Below are 20,091 nucleotides of genomic sequence, written 5' to 3' on the forward strand. Positions count from 1 at the left end.
GAGTCCAACATCTCCCCCTTTCTTTTGTTTTTGTTTTTGTCCCTGTTCGGGTGCCAAAATGTGGTGATTTTCTTCTTTTAAAATAATATAATAATAGTTCTCTCTGGGGGAGAGAGAGCAGGTTTCTTGGGGGAGGTTTTCTGGAGGCAGTCTTAGTATCAGTTAAGAGTAATAATCACCCAAATGCAGCCAGGTGATAAAAGTTCAGATCGTTTATTGCCTCCAATATAGCCCAGTTAGCTTAGAGGCTATCTCTCTGCTTGGTTCCAAGAGCTCCCTCCAAATGTCTCCAAATCCAAAGGTTTGTCCTTCAGTCCTCCAGCCAACCAAGTGGAAAATGGAATGGATCTCTCTTGCCTCGGAGAGAGGGCTTCTGGCTCTCAATCTCCAATATAGCCCGGTTAGCTTTTCTTAGAGGCCTCTCTTTCTCCTTGGTTCTAAGAGCTCTTGCAGCTTTGTCCTTTGTTTCTGCCTCTGCCTTCTTCAGCCTCCAATTCAGCTCCACTCTCCATGTAATTCAGTTGAATTCTCTCGATTGGGTTTATATATGACTCTTCTGAGAGAATGGGATTATGGGTTTTCTCCCAGAGTGCTCTCTGGCCCTAAGAGCCTCAAGGGAGGTGTGAATTCGGATATCTCCCAAACATGTGAACTCCAATGAGTAAAGGTGTGAACACAAGCATTCTATCAATTACATTGAGTTAACAGTAGGATTCTAACATCTCCCTTGAGTTATCACCTTGTTTCAAGTTGAGTTAACACTAGGATTCCAACAATAAACCTTTGACTTCTATTATTTATTTCTTTTGAAACTTTTTTTCCCAACATATTTTGCAAAGTCCTACCTTATTCTTGGTCTAGGTCTGGAATCAGGAAGACCTGAGTTTAAATTTGGTCTCAGACACTAGTTATATGACCTGGACAAGTCACTTAACTATGTATGCCTCAATCCACTAGAGAGGAAATGGCAAAATTATTCTAGTATCTTTGCCAAGAAAATCTTATGGACAGAATCATTGTGCTACTGCCCATGGGGTCACAAAACGTTGAACATGAGAATGACTGAACAACCACCGTTTTGCATTAAAGTCCTGAGGAGTAAAGCATATTTAAATTAAGAAATTTAAAAATTATCTCATATATTAGGGAGTTTTAGTAATGTAAATTGCAACACATTTTGTGAGACTCTTGTAGACATGTCACTGGAGTACATCTAGGGTGCTAGAAGCTTTTGCTGTTGCCCCCATCCCCCAATGTTATGAGAGCATCAGTAGAAAAACTCTAGCTAGCCATAGTTAAGCAAAATTGAAATAACAAAACATATGTTTTGTCACATATGACAAATATTACAAGCATACGCTGGAGTAAGTTTAAACTGGGACCTCGGAACTGATTGTTGAACTTAAAATATGAGTTTATACAAATCAGACTTGATTTATTGTTTTCTTGGTTGTCTAGACTTAAGAAAGTCATGTTGAAAATGTTCATAATGCAGATTTAATTTGAACTTCTTGTGTACATTTCTTTTAGGAAAACCAGTTTTAAAACACTTATCAGCATACACTATAATATATCACATTTTCCACCCATAATAATTCATTCATAATAAATGAAGTCTATTTATCATAAAACTGTCTATTTCTCACATTTGGAAATAGTCATTAGGTTGGTTATCTTTTTTTTTAATATTTAATAGCTCTTAATAACATTGTAGATAGATAAATATATGCTCAGACATGCTTGCTTTTCTTAATTTCTCTTATATGATCTCTCCAACGCCACTTCACCAAGTTCTATATTTCTTAGTTATTTTCACCACAAAATCATAGTATTTTGAAGTTGTAAGGAACCTTGGAGACCAAACATCTCATTTTTCAATTGAGAAAACTTAGGAAGAAGTTGAGTGAATTACTTAAAGTCAAAAAGCTTTTAAATGTCTGTGATGGGATTAAATTTAGTTCTTTTTAAGTGCAAATACAATCTTCACTATTCTATAATTGGTTGAAATCAGGAATTTTTTTTTTTTTATATTTTAATTCTATTTAGTGTGGTCTAGCATCCAAAATGCCTGCCCTCTCTGATCTATTATTAAAGATACTAATAGATAGTGCAAGATTCATAAAGAGGCCTGCGGTATACAAAGGATTGCTTGCCTGTCCATTTGACTTATAATTAAATCAATCTCTTTCTACCCTGTCTCTCAGTGTCTGTCTCTCTCTCTGTTTGGGTATGTGTCTCTCACAAATTCTCTTATAAGAGCATTTCCATATATATATATATATATATATATATATATATATATATATAAAATTTAATTATATAATACAACATTTTCATGATTTCCTTTACTTCTGTTCTTTGAAGATCATTATTGGTTGCATTTTGTAGCTTGTTTCTATTTACCACATGAACTCTCTATTACCTGTTCTGTGATGCTCATTTTTAGTTTCTTTGGAGCCAATTATTCTACAATTCTCTGTCCTAAAGTAACACTAGTTAAATGTTAGTATTGAAAAATAAGGGATTTTGCTTTAATGGGAAGCTTGGTAAATATTCATTGTGATTTGCTGAAAGTAATCCAACTTGCTTTTCTTTTCAACCCTGGGCTGAGTTCATTGTCTACCTGCACTGTGGCTAGATTCCAGATATAACCCTAAAGGGTGTCCATCTAAAATGCATGTTGAAATCTAAATCTTGACCTTAAATTTGCATTTATTTCATCTTTTCTTGAATAAGTAAACTAAACCACTTTGAATGATTATTGATCTGTTCTAGAAGGTTCTGAAATATTCTGGGGATTGATACAAATGTCATTTTGCAAACAGGAACATCTAAAGAACAATACTACAGTAAATCTCTCCTCTTGACTGTGCTATAAGTCTCCACTATAATAGCAAATATCATATTTAGGCATATGCTGATTTGATTGGAGGGTCTTATAAACAATGTTATTCTATTTCTCTATCTCATCATAATTTGAAGTTGATATTGCCAAATTTTAAAACACTAAATAATTAATTATTATAGTATAAGAGATATTTAATGAAAATATTTTCCTCTGGATTCATGTCTTTTCTTATTTTGGATGTAATGATTTTTGTTTATGCAAAAGATTTCAACATAGTGTACATATCAATTTCATCTTCAAGGAATCAGAAGGTAGTTAATTCTAGATCAGTTTCTTTTTTTTTGCAGTTTTTTAAAAAAATTATTTCTTTTAGTTTACTAATCTATTAAATAGCTTTGATTAAGTTACAGGTTGCTTGATGGATGGTTTTGTATGCTTTTTCATTTGTTAATAATTGTTTGTATTAAAAATGCAAAACTTATGGTACCTGTTAAGAAACTAATTTCTTGTCATGTGGGTGTTGTTTTGATTGGTTTTAGGAAATGATACTCTTTTAATGTGTTTCATTCTCTTCTCTTTTTCTCTAGTAATCTTCCCTGAATTTTAGAAATTCTCTCAGGAATTTTTATTCAGTTGTTTTCTTAACAGTTATAACAATTAAATAATTTTATTCTTTTAAAAAATATTAATGGAACAACTTTCTATAAGTTGAACAACCCTGATAAAATGTAAAATTCACAAAAAGGGGAATAATATGGAAAATCATTTGATCTATTGTTCTAAAATGAATATTGTGAGAAAAATCATTACAAAATTAAGATATCAAAAGAAATGTTTATATTCTCTTTAAAAAGAAAAACTGTCAATATAAGTATAAATCTACCGTTGGACTAAGTTTTTGGAATCATTGCCCATATATTTAGCATTATGTGTCAGTATTGATCAGATTTTACCATTGCAGAGTTTAAGGAGATAAAAAATAGATGGAATTATTAAATTTCTTTCAAAGTTGGTTAATTTTGGAAATATATGAAGTTTTAAAATATAAATATTAAAACTTTAGGGCATGAGATTTGTTACTTAATCTTTTCTATTTATTGGAGATCTTTAAAAAGTAGTTGGAAGAATAGTAAACCGTGGGGGAGATATAAAAGTATATAAATAGGCATAAAATATAAAAGTTATAAAATTATTCCCTTCCCCTTATAATGTGTGGAATGAAGTGATGTGAGCAAATTAGAGACAAACACCTGCCACATTCTTTCACTGGCATATTTTAACTTTGTAAGTCAGTTCTAATTGTAATTTGGAGCAGCTTTTCCCACTCCCATTCCAACCCCAACATAGCTCTGTGAGAAAGACCATAAACATTTATACGTGAATCTTGAATTAATTATTAAATATCCACAATATTCCTAAATAAGCATAAAGAAAAGGTAGTGTTTGTATACTGACAATTTATGGAAGAAGGAGAGAGAAAAAAAATTTGCCATGAACCAGTTTAACAAGGCTGGATTTTAGCTGCACAATTTATATTTTGTCACCAAAAAAAAAGGTATACATAAGCAGTGATGTACACTACATTTGGAATCAGTAGAAGCCTAGATTCGGATGTTATTTCTGACACTGAGCAAATCAGTTAATTTTTCTAATGCACTAAGTCTGTAAACTGGGTATGGCAAAAGTAACTTTTCAGTGACTCCAGGGAACTCATCTGTTAATTACAGAGAAATTGGGGATTTGCCTTTATTCAGGGACTTTTCACATTGGGAATTGCACTGAGAGGATCATAGCTTTTTGTTCTTTCCTTCTCCTCCCAACTGAAAATAAAAATGGAGATAACAATACCACTAATACTCACTTCATAGGGATGATATGATGCTCAGGTGAGATAATGTCTGTAAAGACCTTTAAAAACTTAAAATGTTATGTCATCTTTATTATTACATGCATGCAGAAGTTTGTTCCCAATTGAGATTCAAACAAACTATTCAGATTCAAACAAATTCAAAAAATAGCCTACCTTCCAGTACCTGGAATTTGTCAACTAGACTAACCTAGTTATATATATATTATCCCATCTCACTATCCCCTAAGCTATTCCCAAACATCTAAAAGAAAAATTTAAATGAGTTTACAAATGAAAACATCTCACACCTAAGTTTATCTACAAACTTAATCAGGAGAGAAAACATGAAATACTAATTAAAAAAAAAAACACTCACCTAGAACAAGAAACATTTTTAAAGTAATTTTACCTGAGTCATTCCATGCTCACCAATTTGACTGAATATTCTAATTTAAATCTTTGTAAGAGATGATTTAAAGTCAGCTAAAAGGCTTAGTACCAGGGATGAAGTAGAGATTTGTATTTTTAAGAATATTTATTATAGATAAGATAAATTTCCTAATATGATATGTAGGAAGAATTTGTGTTTAAACATGCCAGAGAGAATAAGCTGCAATTTATTACTAAGTTGAAATTTTCAAAGGTATGTCAAAAGAATTTTCATTCTTATATATTATGATTAATATTCCTTTATACTTTGCCCTAGGTATATGTCCTTGATCTTCAATTCTTGGAGAGTTGGAATGGATGTGTACATCTATATCAGCCCTGCAATTTTTAGTTGCAAAGATGAAATTGTGTGGAGAGACTTATTTGAAACATTATCCTAGTTTGGAGTAAATTGTCCTTATCTTCAGCACCTGATCTCTCCATGGGTATGTATGCACTGATGAATTTGGTGGGATTCCATTAGAGATGTTATGTAAAGATTATCATTTTGACATTTTCAAGTAGATTAACCATTTTTAAAATGTTAATTAAATTGATCCCTCACTTCACCTCCTTTAGTATATCTCCTTCACAAGATTGTTTTGAGGACAGTACTTTAACAAACTACATATATTTAAATTATTGTAATTGTTTTATTTATAAGAACCTTAGATTTAAAGATTTTTAGAGCTGGAAGAGACCTTACAGATCATTTAATTTAAATCACCATCTTTTTTACAGATAAGGAAATTGAAGCTCTGAGAGGCTAAGGAATTTAGTCATAGCACCATTAAGGGGCAGAGTTCTTCCCTGATTTAACCCAGATGTTTCATTATTTAAACTACAGTGCAGCTTTATTTGTTTTAATAAGCTATAATTGAAGTACAATTATCTTGGAAACATTTTTTTTATCATATATTCTTTGACACATTATCCATTTTTACTATATTTTTAAAGGAGTTTGTATAGAAAGATAATTGAGAAGAACCATTTTATCTTTCTTTGTATCCTCATCTTTTAGCACTGTACCTGGCACTAAATAAATGCTTGTTGACTTTTGTTGCTTTGTAATAGTTATAAATATTATTTGAATAAAACCAGATATAATTATTGAAGTGAAAAAAATCTGAACAAAAAAATTCTGGGACTGGGCAAGTTAATTCATATTAGTCCAAAGTAATCAATATTAAGAAATGCTGTTCTTTTTGTCATTTTTAAGGCCTTCCATGATAATAAATCATTATTTAACAGTATTTCTGGCTTATAAATGTAACTCTTGAGTTAATGTAACTCCTGACATTATCATTTTCCTGGCTTGTCCAGAATTTCAGTTATCTGACGCATTTGCAAAAGTAATCACTAACTTCCTTTACAGGCATACAGAATCTCAAGCTTTAAAATATAACAGTTTTGTTTTCAAGATAATGGAAACAGGGCTTGGTTCTGCACTCATATAAAGTTACAATACCCACCACTGAACTATTTTTCTCCAAACAACCTGCATAGTCTCATTGAATTGTTAATATTGTCCTGGGTAGGATTATAAAAGTATATTTTTGGTTTATTCCTCCACATTGATATTACCAGAACCATAGCCCTGTATTTTTTTTTTTTTTTTGCAAGCATCTGCAACCCTTTTCCCTTTGAATTGCTTCCTTTTGCATTTCCTCATCATGCTGTTTTCAGTACAATTCTCATCTTTTCTGTCTCTCACAAATCACACCTTTCTTCTCCCAGGTACAAATATTATAAAAATTGATTTATATGGGAATAGTACTTTTGATATATTTTATAGTTCAGAAACATAACACTTCTAGACTCAGGTGATTCTGCTAGTCTTATTGCCTTCTTTATATATTGGTTCCCAAAATCCCTCACCTTACTTATTAAGGATCCTCAGGAGAGCTGTTGGACCCATTTCTTTGTACCTTAAAAATATTTTTCTTTCTCCAACTCCTAGTAGACTTATGGTGGCTTAGAGCTATTGACTTCATGATCAGACAATTATTTTCCCAACTTACAGCAGTACTTTCTGCTGGACAAAGACTTTGGGAAGCACCTTACTCCTTTTCCTTTGCTGTCATCCAGAGCAGCTGATCAAAATTATTCAAATTACCTGGAGCTATTCCCTGAAATATCTAGAAGGAAAGATAGTCCAGAGCTTATCTCTTAATACTAAGGGGTGATGGTGCAAGTTAAGGTGAGTGAAAGAAAATAAGCCCTGTTAAATAAAGTAAAACTATATTTTATATTTAATGATGCTTTTTTATTTTTCTAAAATTTCTGATAAGCCAACCAAAGATTTCTTACATTATCAGTTCACAAACATCAAATGGCAAAAATTTCTATTGCCTGTAATAGTATTATAGTACAGTAGATGTCTTCTCCATTGTTCCGTAATGCGGGAGAAACTGAAGCAGGAGAAAGATTAGAGAGTTAATATTTTATTAATTGGAGAACATAATTGACTGGACAGGACTCTCATCTCAAATTATCCAGTCAGACAAAGATTAGGAACCAATTCAATAGTTTATTAAATGGAGAGATATAGTGGGACCAAGGGTTCCATGTTGGTCCCAGGGCTGGATGAGACTGTCATCTCAAAGAATCCAGCCTCTAGCATCTAGCGATGAATGGGAGTACCCTGATGTCTTAAATACCTTAAATACAAAGAAAGGGAAAAGAAGTGTGGGAAAATTTCTGTCAGGATGGGGTGGGGGGGAGGCCATAAATTCTTACTAAAAACCAGAAACAGGATGTCTGAATAAACAGAGGTCTGAATTCCCCCCTTATTTTGCTTACATTAACAATTTACAACCTAGAGCAAATGGTCCCCAGTCTTAATGGACCAGAGGGGGAGTTTTACAGCTTAGGGGATTGAGACAAAACAGTTAAGGAAACTGAGACAAGGGAAGCTAGTACAGGGAAACTGAGTCAGGACAGTTAAAGAGAACTGTGGCATGACAGTTAAAGAGAACTGTGGCATAACAGTTCAAGAAGCCTAGTGGGAAATTATTGATGGAGAAATAAGTTGATAAATTCTTGCTGTTCTTCATACAGAATACCTCCCCTCTGATCTCTTTGTCCTTTCACTGGTCTTTCCTCATGCCTGGAATTCACATCCTCCCCACCTGTAGAGAAAGAAAAAGAAATCAAATACTTCCTATAAACCCAAATTTCCTCCCCATGCTTTACACTGTAAGATTACTTAAATTGGTTTTGTATGTGCTTGTCTATATCTGTATATATGCACATTGTTTCCCCTCTTATTTTGTAAGTTCCTTAAAGGTCAAAACTGTTTCACCTTTGTCCTTTTTTTTTTTTTTTTTTTTTTTTTTTTTTTTTAGCACAGTGTGACACATTTATAAGTCTTTTGTTTGTTTGTTTTTTACATGACCATAATCTCCTCCAATATCTTTCCTTTTCCCCTTCTCAGAAGGTATCCCATATAACAGATTTTTTTTAAAGACAAAGACAAATAAGAGGAAAAATCAGCATAATTGAGCAGTAAATTAAAAAAAATTGACAAGATAGGAAATATACAACAATTGTGTAGCCTTATCTCTGTAAAGAGATAGGTTAGGTATCATAGCTCTTTCTTAAAGCAATGCTTTATAATTTTGAAGCAATGATTTCTGATTTTTTTTTCAGAGTTGTTCTCTCCATTTAAATTGTTAAAATCATTATATATATATTATTCTCTTGGCTCTGTTTACTTCCCAGAGATTTTTTTAATTACCAAATTTGATTACCTTTTGTCAATCTCAGTCCTCCTTGAACTTTGTAGTATCTTGATTCTGTTGACCATTTGTGGATATTCTTTCCTCCCTAGGTTTTTGAGACATTACTCGCTCTTAGTTTTCCTCCTCACATAGGTTTAATTTTCATGTCTATGTTGATGTTCCTTAGTTCCTTAGTCCTTTGTATGTAGCCCAAATCCCTCTCAACTGTGGCTCTTTCTTTGGCCCCATATAGGACTATAATTGCCTATTGTGTTTTAAATTTGATATCTTAAAATCTTCTCAAGTTCTGCATATCCAAATGATCATTGTTGTCTTCCTATGAACCAAACTATCTTCTGACATATACCATTTCTCTGTAGGATTCTATGATCCTCTTAACTGCCTAATTCTTTCTCATTTCTATCCTTTTCAAGAAAATGGATTGTTTTGCTATTTATATTTGTATGAATCATAAGAATTGCCTAATAAAGGCTTGTTTAATAATTCATCATTCACTGATTTATTCTTTTTTTCCTATATTTCCAATCAGTTGTTATTTCTGTATTATTTCATAACATTTCTGTTTCTATAACAACTCACATTTATCCCTCTTTTCTACTCATTAAGTCAATAACATAGTTCAGAAGTCCCTTTTAAATTACTAATTTGACTGTTGCATCATTATTAGTCTTCCTTTCCCAGATATCTCCCTTTTCAAGTCTTCTTCTACACAGTTGTCGAAATGGTTTTGTTGTTGTTATTTAATCATTTCGGTTGTGTCAAACTCATTATTATCTTTTTGGGAGCTTTCTTGGCAAAGATAGTGGCTATTGCCTTCTCCAGTTTATGTGATGATGAGAAAACTGAGTTCAGGATGAAGAAGGAGATATGTGCTTCAACCTTTAAACTAAGTCACTGGAGCACTGATTTCTAAAGGCACTATTTTAGGAGAGGTTCAGTTTAGTGATAAATTAGATAATATCCCAAGTCGGGTAACCAAGATGGTTAAAGGACCAGAAATTCTGCACTATGAGATTAACCAAAAACCAATGAACTAGGGATCCGTATTTGCAAAAGACTTGGGGGAAGGGCACATGATTGGACTGTCAAATATCTAAGAGGTTTTTTGTTATATAATTGAAGGGCTATCATGTGGAAGAAGGATTAGGCTTGCTCTCCTTGGGCCCTAGGGCAAAGCCAGGAGCAGTGTGTGGAAACTGCAGGGAAGCTGGCTTTGGTTCAGTAGAAATAAACATTCCCTTACAATTAGAGTGGACCACTATTGGAATGGGCTGCTTTGGGAGGAATTAATGTAAATTCTCAAGCAGAAATTGAATGTATTAGGGATATTGGAGAGAATATGTGCATTTTCATTGGCAGTCCCCCATTACTGGAACGCTTTCTTCATCTCAGCTTTTTGGCTTCCAGTGTTCAACAAGAAATCTTTCCTAGTTCTCCTTAGTCTTAGTGCCTTTCCTCAGAGATTGCCATGTGTCTATTTTTGTCCTGAATTATTTGCATGTCATTATACATATTATTGCCTGTCATACTTCTTATGGATGATCAAGAGTTGGATTAATATAATCAAATGCTGTTCCAGAAAGTATTTCTTAAAATAAATTTTGTATGTTTTCTGTCTATAATATGAGGACAAGTGTATTTTTGCTTCATATTCACCTTACTGTAAATTGCCTTTTGTTTGACCACTTGATAATGTGTGATGATGGATAAGTCCATTGTTATAATAGCATTTTATTTAATTGTCTTGTAAAGAAGATTCATATGAGAATTAACATTTTTGCATTTCTGTATAACTAAAACTTTAAAAATTTGCTAGTAGTATTTTTATTACTCATATGTTACATATATAGAATCATGATTTTTTTCTTTCTACATATGTGTACACACACATGAACACACACATAAACATTTATTTAATTATTTCTGTCTTTTAGTCAATCAGGCTTTCTGTCTATGAACCAATCAATCAGTAAGACTTTATTAAATGCCTATTCTCTGCAATTATTCTATAAATTATAGGTGATACATAACAAAAAAATGAAACTCAAAGAATTTACATTCTATTTGGGGACAATATGCACAACTACAATTTTTAACAAAATACATATAGAATAAATACAAAATAATTTTATTTGGGGAAAGCATTAGCCAGTAAATAGGGAAGATAGATAATGCAGTAGATAGAGCATTGGGCCTAGAGTCAGGAAGATTCACCTTCCTGAGTTCAAATTTGAGGTCAGAAACTTAATAGCTTTGTAACTTTGGGCAAGTGACTTAACCCTCTGTGCTTTAGAGAGGGAAATGGCAAAATACTCCCTTATCCTTGCCAAAAAAAAAAAAAAAGAAGAAGAAGAAGAAAGAAAATGGAACCACAAAAAGTTGAACATGATTGAAATGGCTGAACAATAACTATAATCAATAAAGTTAGAAGGAAAAGTTTCATATTGATGATGTTCAACATTGTTGCAAAACTCCAGAACTATAATCTCAAGGAAAAAATACTGCAAGCTGCCAGATAAACGCAATTAGGATATTAACAACAGTCAGTATTACACAGGATAGGACAGCTTCTACAATAAAGTTTTTCATTGCCTTGAATACTATATTCCAGAAAGCAAAGGACCTGTAGCTACAACCAAGAGTTAACTATCCAGCAAGACTGAGCATCATCTTTCCGTGGAGGTAATGGATTTTCAATGATGTAAAAAACTTTCAATAATTTCTATTGAAAAAATCAGAACTAAACAGGAATTGAGAATTCCTAAGAGGCAGAAGTAAAGAAATAGTCAAATGTGACTACAGAGAGGAGAAACGGCATATTGTATGTAAGGAACAAAAAGAAAGTCTTTTGACTGGACCATAAAACGAGGCAAGGAGAGTAATGGATGATAAATATGGAAAGTCAGATTGGGGTCAGGCTGTGAAGGATTTTAAATGCCAAACAGAGTAATTTATATTTAGTTTAAGATAATAGAAAAACAACAAAATTTATTGAGGAGTGACATAGTCAATCAATAGTAATTTCAAAAAATTACTTTGATAGATGTATGGTGAGATACATTGTTAAAAAGTATGGCAGGTGAGGATGAAGTGATTGAAGAAACAAATATTATAGCCTATGAGCATATAAATTTATTAAGGAATAATTAAAGAGTAGGGGATAGAGCCAAAATGGCAGAGTAAAACCAGGAAGCTGCTTGAGCTCTTGAGCTCTTTCAATTTCCCTTGAAAACCATATAAAACCAAACCTCTGAACAGAGTCTGATGAAATGAAAACACTCCCCAGCTCAAGATAGATTGGAAGGACTTTAAAAAAGGTTAGTCTCACTGGGGTAAAAAAGGGTTTTCAGCCCAGCTGAGACAGTATCTCAGAAAGCCAGTGAGAGGGTCTTAATCATAGGAGATCAGCAACTGAGATCCCTGGTCCTGGTTCAGGTAAGGAGCAGATCAGTGGTGCAGAATCGAGTCCCATATCAGAAGCCAAATTCTGGGAAACCAAGCCATTTCTAGGAAAAAGTAGATAAAACTGCCCCCTGAAAACACAAGGGAGTCCTGTGTCCAAAGCCAAGGTTCAGAGTTCTACAAGAAACTTAGGATAGTGCCCCTTTTGTCCCAGGAGCAAGAGCTCAACCATAAAAGTCACAAAAGAGGAAATACAAAAAGGAAAGGAAAGAAAATGAATACAAAACAGAAAAGCCACTATGATGACAGAATAGACCAAAATACCAACTCAGACAAGGATAAAATACCCACAGAGCAAGTCTCAAAGATTGATATGAATTGCTCTCAAAGCCCAAAGAGGCTTTTTGGAAGTGCTCATAAAAGATTTAAAAGGAAAATAAGAGAGGTAGAAGAAAAAAATGAGAAAAGAAATGAGAGATATGCAAGAGAGAGTCAACAGCTTGGAAAAGGAAGGCAATTCCTTAAAAAGTACAATTGGCCAAATGCAAAAACAAACAAACAAACAAAAACCTCACTCAAGAAAACATTTTCAAAAGTAGAAGTAATCAAATGGAAAAAGAGATACAAAAGCTAACTGAAGAAAACTACACATTGAAAACTAGAATAGAGCAAATGGAAGTTAATGATTCCATGAAATATCAAGTCAAACAAGAATCTAGACTTAGTCAAACAAACTAAAAAGAATGAAAAAAAACAAAACAAAGCAAAACAAAAACAAAAACAATGGAAGTATTCTTCAAGAGATCATCAAAGAAAACTGCCCTGATATTGTAGAAACAGGGGGGAAATAATCATTGAAAGAACTCACCAATCATCTTTAGAAAGAGATCCCAAAAGGAAAAGGAAAAACCTCAAGGAACATTGTTGAAAAACTCCAGAACTACAATCTCAAGGAAAAAAATACTGCAAACTGCCAGACAAAAGCAATTAGGATATTAAGGATCAACAATCAGTATTACACAGGATATGACAACTTCTACAGTAAAGTTTTGTGTGGCCTTGAATACCATATTCCGGAAGACAAAAGACCTATAGTTACAACCAAAAATTAACTACCCAGCAAGACTGAGCATCATCTTTCATTGGAGGTAATGGATTTTCAAGGAAGTAAGAAACTTTTAATCATTTTTGTTAAACAAATCAGAACTAAACAGAAAATTTAATCTTCAAACACAGGACACAAGAGAAACATAGGAAAGTGCATAGGGGGAAAAAAAAAATATATATATATATATATTATTCAAAGATTAAACTGTTTATATCTCTGGATTGAAAAAATATATTTGTAACTCTTGAGAAGTGTATCTGTTACTGGGGCATATAGAAGGGATCATGGCAAGGACTGAGGGTATTGTTGTGAATGGACTCTGATGTGATGATATCAAAGAAAAAGACATTAAGTGGTGAAAAAAGGACTGTACTGGGAAAGGACTAGAGGAGAGGTACAATGGGACAAATTAGATCATATGAAGATTATCACAGAAGACCTGTTACAAAGCAGGAGAAAAAAAAAGAGTGGGAGATGAGCATTGTCTGAAGCTTGAACTCATTAGTGTTGGCTAAAAGAGGGAATAACTTAATCATTCAGTTGGATATAGAAATTTATCAAATGCTATAGGAGAAAGAGGAAAGAAAAGGGAGGGGATGGATAGAAGGCAGGACAGAAACACTAAGGAAAAAAAGGTAAGAGAATGGGGGAGGGGTGACAAAACATAAGGTAGTGGGTGGGTTGGGTTATAAAAGTAAAATATTGCTAAGAACAGGTTGGAAAGAAAGAACAAAAATGTATACAGGGGAGAATTTAGAATGGAGGGAAATCCAGAGCTGGAAATCATAACTTTGAATGTAAATGGAATGAACTCTTCCATAAAATGGAAGCAAATAGCAGAATGGATTAAAAAACAGACTCCTACAATATGTTGTTTACAAGAAACACATTTAATACAGAGAGATACATGTAGAGTAAAGCTAAAAAACTGGAGCAGAATTTCTTATGCTTCAGTTGAATTAAAAAAAAATGCAAGGGTAGCAATTCTGATCTCAGATAAAGCAAAAGTAAAAATAAATCTAATTCAAAGAGATAAGAAAAATACATCTTGTTAAAGGGTACCATAAACAATGAAATAGTACCAGCATAAAATATATATATATACACAAGTTGTAGAGCATACAAATTCTTGGAGAAGATTTTAAGCCAATTACAGGAAGAAATAGACAGCAAAATTAAATTAGTGGGAGACCTCAACTTTCCTCCTCAGAATCAGCCAATCTAACCACAAAATAAATAAGAAAGAAATAAGGAAGGTTAATATAATACAAGAAAACCTAGATATGATAAATCTCTAGAGAAAATTGAACAGGGACAGAAAGGAATATACTTTTTTCTTCTGTAGTACATGACACTTACACCTACATACACCTACATCTACAAAAATTGACATTTATTAGGGCATAAAAACCTCACAATCAAATGCAGAAAGGCCAACAGAGTAAATGCTTCCTTTTCAGGAAGATGCATGATGCAATTAAAAATTATGTTCAATAAAAGGCCAGGGAAAGATAGACTAAAAACCAATTGGAAATTAAGTAATTTAATTCAAAAGAATGAATGGGTCAAACAAAAAAAAAATCACAGAAACAATCCATAATTTCATTTAAGAAAATAACAATAATGAGACAACATACCAAAACCTATGGAGTGCAGCCAAAATAGTTCTTAGGGGAAATTTTATATCTCTAAATATCTACATAAATTAAATAGAGAAAGAGGAGATTAATGATTTGGGCATGCAACTAAAAAACCTAGTAAAAGAACTAATTAAAAACCACCAATTGAATACCAAATTAGAAATTCTGAAACTCAAAGGAGAGATTAATAAAATAGAAACTAAGAAAACTATTGAACTAATAAATAAAACTAAGAGTTGGTTTTATGAAGAAGCTAACAAAATAGATAAACTTTTGGCTGGAAAAAGGAAAGAAAAAACCAAATCACCAGCATCAAAAATGAAAAAAACTTTACTTATCACCAATGAAAAAGAAATTAAAGCAATAATTAGGAGCTACTTTGCCCAACTGTATGGCAGCAAATCTGACAATCTAATCGAAGTGACTGGATATTTACAAAAATATTCATTTTCCACATTAACAGAAGAGGAAGTAAATTACTTAAATAGTCCCATTTTAGAAAAAGAAATTGAACAAGCTGCCAATGAATTTCCTTAGAAAAAATCTTCAGGGTTTGATGTATTTATAAGTGAATTCTACCAAGCATTTAAAGAACATTTAATTCCAATACTATGTAAACTATTTGGAAAAAAAGGTAAAGAAGTCGTCCTGACAAATTCTTTCTAATACACAAATATGTTACTGATACCTAAACAAGGAAGCGCCAACATAGAGAAAGAAAATTACAGAACAATCTCCCTTTTGAACCTTTTTGCATAAATTTTAAATAAAATATTAGCAGAGATTACAGCAGCTTATCAGCAGGATAATACATTATGACCAAATGGGATTTATATCAGGAATGCAGGATCAGTTCAATATCAGGAAAACTCTTACCAAGAAAAGAAAAAAAAAAAAAAAAAAGGCACGCATAACAATTGCCCAAAGAACTGGGATTATACCTCCTCAGCTTAAGTCTGGACCCCCAATACAGGAGGATAAAAAAAATTATACATTAAAAACAATAAAATAATAGGATCAATTAATTAAAAGAAAACATTGTAACATTAAGTGATCAGAAACTTTCAGAATTAGAAGGGAAATGGAAATAGTCATAATTCTTTGAATTTAGAAAAAGAGGTGCTTCTGCAGGTGTCTGTAAACAATCAAGGGAACATGAAAACAGTAATTGATGGAACAGTATGGGGCTAGTTTTCAGAGAAAACATATAAAGTGCGTATGATGGACAGTTCTAAGAAAACTCTTTGCATCAGTCTTGGGTCTCACTGGGTTTTAGGTCAGCATTACCTAGGTTTTTGGTTAAGGGTCTTCAAACCATTTCCCAAACACACAGTACTAGGTTCAAATAATAATTTTTTTTCTCAAGATTTCCATGATTGAATATAGTTTTCTCACAGATTAGAAATTAGACTAGACACATAATTGAATGTAAAAAGAACTAAGCTAGTTCCTGAATTGAATGACAAAATAGAATCAGTGCAGTTCAGTCAGTTTCCTCTGTTACTTGCTATTCTAATCTCCTCAATTCTCTCAAGGGTGAGGCTTTAGGTAGGAAGACATTTTGAGGTTTATTTACAATTTGGTTTTTTTGCTTATCTCTCTGTCTCTCTGTCTCTTTATCGTCTGTATCCCCCTCAAATCTGATCTAATTTTGTTTTTAAATAATTTATTACAGCAGTTAGTTTTGTTCAAACATGTTTTGTTTTCTTTACATTTCAATCCATTTGCCTTTTCAGAATATTGACATGTTTGGCTCTGGTGAAAACATAATTAAAATTATTTGGATCACTTATAGAACATGAGGATTGAGCATTATTTGGAATTGAGAGGCATACATTTCTTGAATTAATGTAAAGATAAGTGTCTTTTTCTATAGTTAGCATGTATAGTCAACTAGCAAATGAATGAGTGCCTAATAAATGTAAGGCTCTATACTAAAGACTGAGAGAAATATGAAACATAGTTGCTACCTTTTTGTTGTTTCCTTTCAGTCCTGTCCAACTCTTCATGATCCCTTTTGAGGTTTTCTTGGCAACTATAGAGGACTAGTTTGGGATTTCTTTCTCCAGTTCATTTTACAGATGGAGAAACTGAAGCAAACAGGATTAATAAATGACTTCCTCAGGGATTACACATTGAATGTGTGCCTGAGACCAGATTTGAACTGAGATTCTCTGATTCCAGGGCCAGCCTCTATCTACTGTAGCACCTTGCTGGCCCTATCTCATTTACTTTCCAGGTTTCAGTTGTGGATATCTGAAGATGATTTTGAAAGCAGTATGACTTTTCTTGAGCTCTCCTCTGACCACCAGACCAATAAAATCAGCTATTGTTCAGATATCTCTATTTTTTTTTCACATTTTGTTGATACTTCACACTGAACATGTCTAAAATCAAGCTTAACTTGGTTATCTTTATCAAATATGTATCTATTTCTATCAATTTTATCTATATTAAATCAGATCCTCATCCAACTTCTCTCTTCCTGCCTGGGAAACTATCAATTCCCTCATCTCATGGGAGTTATCGTCAACTCTTCTCCCTCTTCTTTTGTATCTTCTTACCAATATCTGTCAGTCTCATCAGTGCAGTATTTTTCATATTCATCCCCTTTATTTCTGAAATCTCCATTGCCATTAACCTGATGTATAATACATAGCCTTCTCTTAAGTTTTTCCTTCATTTTGATCTGCCTCTATCAGACTAATCTGGTATATATAATACACATCTAGATATAAATATCATTCTTGGTGAAAAATCTTCAACCAAGTCACATTCAGATTCTTTTATCGGAATATAAGGTCCTGCACATTCTGAAATTACTATGTCTTTACAGTCTTATGCCATAGTACCCCGCCTCTTTGCAATCTAAACTCCAGTTAAACTGGACCCCATTCTTTTCCATATCTTCCAAATGCCTTATATTTTCTTGTCTTTGGTTTTTTTTTTTTTTTTTTTGTTGTTGTTGTTGTTAATTCTGTTTCCTTTTATTACCTCATCTTTATTAATGCTTCTCTGAATCACATAACTTTCTCCTCTGATTGAATTTTTAAAGTATGTTTTATAGCCATTTGTGTATGGCTTATCCCTTGCCTTCTATAAGCTGGAAGAAAGTAGGGCTGATATCTATTTTAAAATGTGTGTCTATCTTTTATCGAGATATCTATCTATATCCATCTATCTATCCATCTGTGTGTATACATATATATATATATGTGATTTAATATACATATATTTATGTATAATCTATATAATCCCCAGTAGGTCCTTCTTATATATTATAAATATGTTAAATGATAAATACATAATACATTAGTTAGTATATGTGATATGCTACTCCAAAATGTTATCAAGTTGATAATTTGTTGGTGCTAATGTCATAACCAAATTATTGAAGAACTCTACCATGGCTTTGACCATACTATGCAAAATGTGAGTATATACACACAGGTACACACACATTCACAGGTGTATACACACATATATATGTGTATACAAATATGCTTACATAATGAGTATATATATATATATATATACATACACATATACACATGTTTGTTCATGTATATTTTCCTATATGTGTGTAAACATGAATGTGTAAAATATTCAGGTTGGAGGGAAGTTGTTTCTATGTCTTGTTAAATGTTTGGGGAGTAGTCCTCTCCCTTGTCACAGATATGATTTTTAGTTTGTATTACATTGTGTAGGAATCATTAATGGTTCTTCCTGTAGAATCCTCCTATAGAATGGTAGCAGAGCAACCTAGAGATTAGCTACAGCCAGCTCAAATGACTCTTGAGAGCTGATTGTTAAATTTTTAGTGTGAATATTTAAATTCAGGAAATTGGCAAACACTATTACAGATCAGGGCTTGATTTGTTTATTCATTTTTAGAATTAAGAAATTAAGAGCAAAAATGTTAGTAATGTAAATTCAATTTAAAAGTGTATTATGTATAGGTTTTTTTTTCCCTGAGATATATTTGTTAAATATTTATAAGAACATGCTGGGAGCACTGGATAATTGTAAGATAGCAGCTCAAACCATTGAGTATTATGGCTGCAAAGCAGTCAGACTGTAGCAATGTGAAAACCTGAACATAATATAGAGCTCATGCTGCTGTAGGGGTATAGATAGTGTTTTTTTTTTTTTTTTTTTTTTTTTTCAAATGAATGATTTAGAAAATGATTTATTGGGTAATTTTAAAAATTACATCTCTGGATGTTTGGAAACCTTAATTTTGGGGTATATGTAGCCCAGAAATGTACTAAAAATTGATTTCTTTCTCTAAGGCAAATCGATATCGAAACACTGAATGATACAGATCAGTAGCAAATTGCTAACCTCAAATCGCTCTCATTTAATTAGTATTCCTTGATTGTATGAGTGATAAAATGGTTCAATAGAGAAGCAAAATTTAGTGATGATTTTGCAGTTCTCCTTTTTTCCACTAGTTGTTTGACTTAACAACATTGCTGTCTGGAGGATAAAGGAGAAATCTATCAATCAGTTCTTCTAAAAAAAAATGAGAAGGACTCTAGCATTAATTTTTAAATGACAGAATCATTTATTTTTCTTAATGGTATAATCCACCTTCTCTCTCTTTTTTATTGGGAAAAATGTACCGTGACTGAGAAAGTACTTTGTTTTCTTTCTGTGGAGAGATTTTTAAGGTTTCTTCTCAAAATTCTAACAGTTGTGTGTGTGTGTGTGTTTGTGTGTGTGTGTGTGTTTGTGTAAGTTTGTATAATATTTATAAATCATAGACCTGCAGTAGTATTTGCAAGTGGGCTTATGGATATATATGTGTTTGTGTATATATGTTCATATGTGTATATTAGAGCACTGAATGATATAGATCAGTAGCATACTTAGGCTGAGACAAAAATACCTTCTCAGTTAAATAGTATATAGTTTTAACAGTGTCTTCAATTCGTGTGCTAGTGGTTTAAAAGATACATTTCATTTTATAGTATACATTTTAATTTAATGTTTATTCATAGATTTCAACTGTGTTGTGACTTTCACCTCATCTTGCTGTATATATGATCTGTATATATTTGTGTGTGTGT

General features: G+C 32.6%; 1 protein-coding gene across 2 annotated transcripts in view; it reads left to right on the forward strand.

Annotated features, from left to right (window-relative positions):
- NLGN4X (neuroligin 4 X-linked) overlaps positions 1–20,091 on the forward strand; it is a 472,262-nt gene that overhangs the window by 33,613 nt on the left and 418,558 nt on the right. For both annotated transcript variants that reach the window (XM_051984569.1, XM_051984571.1), the window contains exon 2: positions 5,404–5,572. The gene's annotated coding sequence lies outside the window, so the exon portion shown is untranslated. The remainder of the gene's footprint in view (positions 1–5,403; positions 5,573–20,091) is intronic.

This window comes from Antechinus flavipes, chromosome 3 (assembly GCF_016432865.1).
Source record: "Antechinus flavipes isolate AdamAnt ecotype Samford, QLD, Australia chromosome 3, AdamAnt_v2, whole genome shotgun sequence".
NCBI lineage: Eukaryota > Metazoa > Chordata > Mammalia > Dasyuromorphia > Dasyuridae > Antechinus > Antechinus flavipes.